This window comes from Mus musculus, chromosome 9, assembly GCF_000001635.26.
Source record: "Mus musculus strain C57BL/6J chromosome 9, GRCm38.p6 C57BL/6J".
Lineage (NCBI taxonomy): Eukaryota > Metazoa > Chordata > Mammalia > Rodentia > Muridae > Mus > Mus musculus.
This window is the reverse complement of record NC_000075.6, coordinates 6,783,893-6,790,998: the sequence shown is the minus strand read 5'-3', so window position 1 is coordinate 6,790,998 and position 7,106 is coordinate 6,783,893.

The following is a 7,106-nucleotide window of genomic DNA, read 5'->3' as shown; positions in this document are numbered from 1 at the left end:
TTCCCTTATGAATATTGATGCAAAATACGCAATAAAATTCTCGCTAACCAATCCAAGAACACATCAAAACAATCTGCTATCCTGACCAAGTAGGTTTCATTCCAGGGATTCAAGGATGGTTTAATATACAGAAACCCATCAACATAATCCACTATATAAACAAACTCAAAGACAAAAACCACATGATCATCTCCTTAGATGCAGAGAAAGCATTTGACAAAATCCAACACCCATTCATGATAAAAGTCTTCAAAAATCAGGAATTCAAGGCCAATAACTAAGCATGCTAAAAGCAATCTACAGCAATCTAGTAGCCAATATCAAAGTAAATGGTGAGAAGCTGGAAGCAATCACACTAAAATCACGTACTAGACAATGCTGCCCACGTTCTCCCTACCTATTCAACATAGTTCTTGAAATCCTAGCCAGAGCAATTCGACAACAAAAGCAGATCAAGGGGATATAAATTGGAAAAGAAGAAGTCAAAATATCACTTTTTGCAGATGATATGATAGTATATATATGTGACCCTAAAAATTCCACCAGAGAAATTCCAAACCTGTTAAACAGCTTCAATGAAGTAGCTGGATATAAAATTAACTCAAACCAGTCAATGGACTTTGTGTACACAAAGGATAAAAAGGCTGAGAAAGAAATTAGGGAAACAACACCCTTCACAATAATCACAAATAATATAAAGTACCTTGGTGTGATTCTAACTAAGGAAATGAAAGATCTGTATGATAATAACTTCAATCCTCTGAAGAAAGATATTAAAGACGATCTCAGAAGATGGAAAGATCTCCCATGCTCATGGATTGGCAGGATCAATATAGTAAAAATTTCTATCTTGTCAAAAGCAATCTACAGATTCAATGCAATCCCCATCAAAATTCCAACTCAATTCTTCAACGAACTAGAAAGGGCAATCTGCAAATTCATCTGGAATAACAAAAAAACCTAGGATAGCAAAAACTCTTCTCAAGGATAAAAGAACCTCTGGTGGAATCACCATGCCTGACCTAAAGCTGTACTACAGAGCAATTGTGATAAAAACTGCATGGTACTGGAATTGTGACAAACAGGTACATCAATGAAATAGAACTGAAGACCCAGAAATGAGCCCACACAACTATGGTCACTTGATCTTTGACAAGGGAGCTAAAACTATCCAGTGGAAAAAAGACAGCATTTTCAACAAATGGTGCTTGTTCAACTGGCTGTTATCATGTAGAAGAATGCGAATTGATCCATTCCTATCTCCTTGTACTAAGGTCAAAACTAAGCGTATCAAGGAACTCCACATAAAACGAGACACAGTGAAAATTATAGCGTAGAAAGTGAGGAAAAGCCTGGAAGATATGAGCATAGGGGGAAAATTCCTGAATAGAACAGCAATGGCTTGTGCTGTAAGATGGAGAATTGACAAATGTGACCTCATAAAATTGAAAAGCTTCTGTAAGGCAAAAGACACCATCAATAATACCAAAAGGCCACCAACATATTGTGAAAGGATCTTTACCTGTTCTAAATAGTTTGGGGACTAATATCCAATATATATAAAGAACTCAAGAAGGTGGACTCCAGAAATTCAAATTAAAAATGGGGCTCAGAGCTAAACAAAGAATTCTCACCTGAGGAATAGTGAATGGCTAAGAAGCACCTGAAAAAATGTTCAATATCTTTAATCATCAGAGAAATGCAAAGCAAAGCAACCCTGACATTCCACCTCACACCATTCAGAATGGCTAAGATCAAAAATTCATGTGACAGCAGATGCTGGCGAGGATGTGGAGAAAGAGGAGAAAGAGGAATGTGGCTGTCTTTGTATTTGAAGCATAGATATCCAGAAGTGAGAGTTCATCTTGGTAGATTTTACCTTTGATGAGTATGAAATGCGCCTCTTTTTCTTTTTTGATAACTTTGGGTTGGAAGTCAATTTTATTTGATATTTGAATGGCTACTCCAGCTTGTTTCTTCAGACTATTTGCTTGAAAAATTGTTTTCCAGCCTTTCACTCTGAGGCAGTATCTGTCCTTTTTCCTGAGGTGGGTTTCCTGTAAGCAACAAAATGTTGGGTACTGTTTGTATAGACAGTCTATTTGTCTAAGTCTTTTTATTGGGGAATTGAGTCCATTGATGTTAAGAGAAATTAAATACAAATAATTGTTGCTTCCTGATTTTTGTTGTTAATGTTGGGATTCTGTTCTTGTGTCTGTTTTCTTTTAGGTTTGTTGAAGGATTACTTTCTTGCTTTTTCTAGTGTGTGGTTTCCGTCCTTTTGTTGGTATTTTCCCTTTACTATCCTTTGAAGGGATGGATTTGTGGAAAGATATTGTGTGAATTTGGTTTTATCATGGAATACTTTGGTTTCTCCATCTATGGTAATTGAGAGTTTTGATTGGTATAGTAGTCTGGGCTGGCATTTTTGTTCTCTTAGAGTCTGTATAACACCTGTCCATGATCTTCTGGCTTTCATAGTCTCTGGTGAAAAGTCAGGTGTAATTCTGATAGGCTTGCCTTTATATGTTACTTGACCTTTTTTCCTTACTGCTTTTAATATTCTATCTTTATTTTGTGCATTTGTTGTTCTGATTATTATGTGTTGGGAGGAATTTCTTTTCTTGTCCAGTCTATTTGGAGTTCTGTAGGTTTCTTGTATGTTCATAGGCATTTCTTTCTTTAGGTTTGGGAAGTATTCATCTATAATTTTGTTGAAGATATTTCCTGGCCCTTTAAGTTGAAAATCTTCATTCTCATCTACTCCTATTATCTGTAGGTTTGGTCTGCTCATTGTATCCTGGATTTCTTGGATGTTTTGAGTTAGGATCTTTTTGCATTTTGCATTTTCTTTGATTGTTGTGCCCATGTTCTCTATGGAATCTTCTGCACCTGAGATTCTCTCTTCCATCTCTTGTATTTTGTTGCTGATGCTCGAATCTATCATTCCTGATTTCTTTCCTAGGGTTTCTATCTCCAGCATTGTCTCCCTTTGGGTTTTCTTTATTGTTTCTACTTTTCCTTTTTGATCTTGGATGTTTGTGTTTAATTCCATCACCTATTTGGTTGTGTTTCCCTGTATTTTTTAAGGACTTCTACCTCTTTAGCAGAGTTCTCCTGTATTTCTTTATTGAGTTATTAAAGCCCTTCTTGATGTCCTCTACCAGCATCATGAGATATGATTTTAAACTCGAGTCTTGCTTTTCAGATGTGTTGGGGTATCCAAGACTGGCTGAGGTTGGAGTGCTGGGTTCTGATGATGGTGAGTGGTCTTGGTTTCTGTTAGTACGATTCTTACATTTGCCTTTCGCCATCTGGTAATCTCTTGAGTCAGTTGTTATAGTTTTCTCTGGTTGGAACTTGTTCCTCCTGTGATTCTGTTAGCCTCTGTCAGCAGACCTGGGAGTCTAGATTTCTATTGAGTCTCAGTGGTCAGAGTACTCTCTGCAGGCAAGCTCTCCTCTTGCAGGGAAGGTGCACAGATATCTGGTGTTTGGACCTGCCTCCTGGCTGAAGATGAAGGCCCGAAACAGGGCCTGTCCCAGAAGCTGTGTCACTTCTGACTGTCACAGAAACTGTGTACCTTCTGTAGTGTGTTCTCTCATCTGTGCAGACTAGTCTTTGAGGTATCCGGGACCCAAGATGGCTCCTCTACCTGCTATGGCAGAGCCTTCCTGGGCAGACACCTCTACTCTGGTGGGGAAGGTGCCTGGAAGTCTGGAGCCCGAAATGGGGTTTGTTCCAGAAGCTATGTAGCTTCTGCCTGTCCCAGAAGCTATGTAGCTTCTGTAGTCTGCACTTTCACCTGCACAGACTAGTCTCTGAGGGATCTGGGACCCAAGATGGCTCCCTTACATGCTCTGGCAGTGACACCTTTCCTCTGGCTTATATGTATATATTATGAAATCATTTTTCTTTCTGACTTTCTTGTGAAAGATTGCTTTTGATGCACTGTCCTACAACCTCAAAGCTTAGCATTACCCCTGTGGCCTGTGCTTGAAAAATTTCTATAGAGCTGTAATGTGACGATATGCTTTATTATTCAACAGCCACTTGTTATAACTCAGGAAGTTTTATTTAGTATAAAACAAGGGAGAGAAATAATAAAATGTACAAGTAAGACAATTTATAATCTGTGTGAAGCTCACTTGGTAAACTGAAGTACATTGAATTTAATGTATCTTGATGTTACTGAAACAGTTTACATGTTATCTTATGAATCTTATTAGCAAAAGTATAATTTAAATTGCTTTAAAACTGAGTTGACTGAAAGACTATCATCATGAGATACAATGAACAGCAAATCCATAATCTATGAACTATATTCAGCCAGCAGAAATGCAGACTCTTTGTCTTGGCTGTAAGAAGAAGATAGTGGATTAATGGACCCTAAAGGGTGCATGAGTTAAACAAAAGTTAAGAAAAATCAATGGAGAGGTTGATTTTTAGCCCTTTGCTTTCTGTCTATGTTGACCAAGCCAGCTCAGTTAGTCAACAGGTTCTCCAGCACAAGAGGGAGGATTGAAAAGAAAGAGCCAATTAGACAAAACTGCAGCACGGCCTCTGTCAATTCTGGGACTGAAGGCAGGTTTAATTTTTCCCAATCTGCTTACATACTATTTTAATTACATGCAAGTATTAAGGGTGAGTAGTACAATGAGGAACAATGAAGACAATAAACACAAATAGTCAAGAACAAGCAAGACAATAAACAAAGTTCCATGATAACTCACATGATCACTGTCTCCAAGGAACCATCAGGACGATCAAAATATCTGAGCCTACTTCCCAGTCCTAGTCCACGGTCATATTCATGCCTGAAAACTACTTCCTTTGTTCCACCCTAAGATAAATATTCCTGCCTGAACGTCTTTGTCATGCCCTCAATGTCAGATTCCTGCCTGAAGCCCATTTCCTTATCCTTGGCCAATGTCAGATTCCTGCCAAGTGGTCCGCAAAGGCTCTCCACATTAAGGTAAACCACCACCACCACCACTACTACCATCACCACACCACCACCCTGCCCTAGGGAATGGAATGACCACTTCACCTACTTTTTTTACATCCAAATGAAGACTTTACTTTTTTATAGACAGTGGTCCTTCATCTCACTTAGGGTCTGGGGTAGGACTGCTACTCCTTTTCTTAGATAGCCATCCCAAGTTGAGAATTTTCTTAAAGTTGTTAATTGTACACTAGTTTTCCCTTTGTTTTGATAAAAAAGTACCTATGATGTGTTAGGCATTGTAGTAGATAATATAATCATCTCTGGGTCCAACTGCTTCTTCCTGCCAAATTGCTCCTGTACCTCAGTGTAGTAAAAACAGAAGGTATGGTCAGCCCCCACTGTTGGGAGCCGCCCCCACATTCGCCGTTACAAGATGGCGCTGACATCCTGTGTTCTAAGTGGTAAACAAATAATCTGCGCATGTGCCAAGGGTATCTTATGACTACTTGTGCTCTGCTTTCCCCGTGACGTCAACTCGGCCGATGGGCTGCAGCCAATCAAGGAGTGACACGTCCGAGGCGAAGGAGAATTCTCCTTAAAAAGGGACGGGGTTTCGTTTTCTCTCTCTCTTGCTTCTTGCTCTCTTGCTTCTTGCTCTCTTGCTTCTTGCTCTCTTGCTTCCTGCACCCTGGCTCCTGAAGATGTAAGAAATAAAGCTTTGCCGCAGAAGATTCTGGTCTGTGGTGTTCTTCCTGGCCGGTCGTGAGAACGCGTCTAATAACAATTGGTGCCGAATTCCGGGACGAGAAAAAAACTCGGGACTGGCGCAAGGAGGATCCCTCATTCCGGAACCAGAACTGCGGATCACGTTTATAAAGGTTCCCGTAACACAGACTGTTGAGAAGGATTCAACTGCCGAATTCAGAACTCATCAGCTGGGGAACGACGGTGATAAAGGTTCCCGTAAAGCAGACTGTTAAGAAGGATTCAACTGTATGAATTCAGAACTTTTCAGCTGGGGAACGAGAGTACCAGTGAGTACAGCTTCACGAGGTAAGCCTGGCCTTGAACTTTCTAACGAAATTCAAGACAGTCTATCAGAAGTAAAGTGGAAAATGTTTGGCCTTGAATTTTTTCTAATGTTAGGAGCCCTTTTGTTCCTTTTCACATGTTATCAAGTGATTAAGATAGGGCTGAAAATTCTAGAGGAAATTCAGGACAAGCTATCAGAAGTAAAGCGGGGAGAGAGAATAGGAACAAAGAGGAAATATGGTACACAAAATAAGTATACAGGCCTTTCCAAGGGTCTTGAACCCGAGGAAAAGTTTAGGTCAGGTAAGAATACCTGGAGAGAGATTAGAAGAAAAAGAGGAAAAAGGGAAAAGAAGAAAGATCAATTAGCGGAGGTCTCTAGGAAAAGGAGCCTGTGCTCATCGCTGGATGGGCTCGGGGAGCCAGCTCTTAGTAGCTCTGAAGCAGGTGAAGAATTCTCCTCTGAGGAAACAGACTGGGAGGAAGAAGCAGCCCATTACCAGCCAGCTAATTGGTCAAGAAAAAAGCCAAAAGCGGCTGGCGAAGGCCAGTTTGCTGATTGGCCTCAGGGCAGTCGGCTTCAAGGTCCGCCCTATGCGGAGTCCCCGCCCTGCGTAGTGCGTCAGCAATGCGCAGAGAGGCAGTGCGCAGAGAGGCAGTGCGCAGACTCATTCATTCCCAGAGAGGAACAAAGGAAAATAGAACAGGCATTTCCAGTCTTTGAAGGAGCCGAGGGTGGGCGTGTCCACGCTCCGGTAGAATATTTACAAATTAAAGAAATTGCCGAGTCGGTCCGTAAATATGGAATCAATGCTAATTTTACCTTGGTGCAGTTAGACAGGCTTGCCGGCATGGCACTAACTCCTGCCGACTGGCAAATGATTGCAAAAGCCGCTCTCCCTAATATGGGCAAATATTTGGAATGGAGATCTCTGTGGCGAGAGGCTGCACAGGCGCAGGACCGAGCAAACGCTGCTGCTTTAACTCCAGAGCAGAGAGATTGGACTTTTGACTTGTTAACGGGTCAGAGAGCTTATTCTGCTAAACCTGATAAGAGGTATCAATGGAAGGTCTTACCACAGGGAATGTCCAATAGTCCTACTATGTGTCAACTTTATGTGCAAGA